Below are 1,614 nucleotides of genomic sequence, written 5' to 3'. Positions count from 1 at the left end.
TTATAAATATTAGAGCTGCGGTTCTATTTGCAAATGATGAAATTCCTGGAAATGTGAAATTTTGCAAACTTGTCTGAAAAGGGCATGAAAATTATTTTGAGTGGCAAGTTATGACTTCATTCTTATTTGAGAAAAGCTTTATATGATTTAACGTTTATACGCTATTATACTATCTATAAATCGTTTCGTTACAGGCAGATTTTCAAATCATGGTAAAACTTTATAAAGCTTTTAGATTATCTATGTTTTCAAACCTTTGTCTACTTTTAAGTGACAAATGGATTTCCTTACTTAGCCGTCGTGCTAACTACACTTCATTGTGTTCTTAACAGATGTCTAGGGTAGGCTCGTGTAGCCCACCTGACTCGGATCCTTCCGAGTTGGAGTTCCCTATCTACGATTATGATGATTATGTACAGTACTTAGTTGATGTCGACCCGTATGCTCCTGGATTCGCTCCTGACTCTCCAGCTCCGGCTTATGTTCCTGCTATTCCTTCCCCACCGTACAGTCCTCCTCCGACTTACCCAACTACACCCTCTCGTATCCCGGTTCGCAGTAGCCAGCCAAATTTTCTGGATGGGGCCAGGTCTAGGTTTGGGTCTTTTCCGGTAGAGGTGTTGGAAGGGAGTGATCCCTTAGAATTTGTTGTCTTTTATCCCTGCCCGTGGAATCTCGCTCCTTCGGAACTTTGGGATGAGTGGTCCATGATGTACACTCCTAGTTACTTCCTGGATCATCTCACCTGGATTGCGGGCAACTGGCATCTTGTATGGGGGACGTACTCCGAACCGGAGTACCGCCCTTTAGAAGAGGATGACTGATTAGAAAGGTTATTGGAGGAACCCTTTTTTTTGTGTACATGTATCTTTTGTAGCCATGATGAACTTAGCTGGCTAGTAAGTTGTAATTAAACTCTTGTATATCTTCTGGTAGTTAGTGTAGCTACCCCTTTTGCTCACCTATATATATATGTATGAAGATATGTTGGGTAATAATGATGATGATGATGTGAAATAGTTTTCTTGTTAGCCTGTGCACCTGGAGTGAACTCTGTCTGGTCTTGGCTGGGTTTAGTCTAGGTGTGGCGGTAACTACTCTGGATGTACGGTATAGCCGGGCCAGGGTGTTACAAGTTGGTATCAGAGCCTAGATTGAACCTTCGGGAATTAGATCGAAGCCTAAGTCCGAGCCTAGGTTGAGTTCAAGTTTCAAGTCAGCTTAGGTTCGTAGAGATTAACCTAAGTCGTTGTTACGGTATCATGAGCATAAGCTTTGGAGCAGAGTTGGAACGAAAGTCCGGCAGCCTAAAAGGGGGTATTTTACTTTTACTCTACAGAATCTTACGATTCTGGTTGTTGAATAATATGATCAATGTTTGTGATTTCTTGCATGTGTTAATCCTTGCATGGGATTATTGTGAGTAAGCTGGCTAGCGTAATGCGTTAATTATCCCTATGCTGAGGTAGAAACCCCTGCTTAGCGGGTATGATAAAGTGAATGTTAGGGGACGTTGTATAGGACTTAAGTAGGTGCTATACTGACTGCCTAACTAGCTAACCCTTGAGGACTCTTATACTTCGGATACCAATTTGGATCTATCGTCCAGTGAAA

This window comes from Ipomoea triloba, chromosome 7 (assembly GCF_003576645.1).
Source record: "Ipomoea triloba cultivar NCNSP0323 chromosome 7, ASM357664v1".
Taxonomy (NCBI): Eukaryota; Viridiplantae; Streptophyta; class Magnoliopsida; order Solanales; family Convolvulaceae; genus Ipomoea; species Ipomoea triloba.
This window is presented reverse-complemented; position numbering follows the sequence as displayed.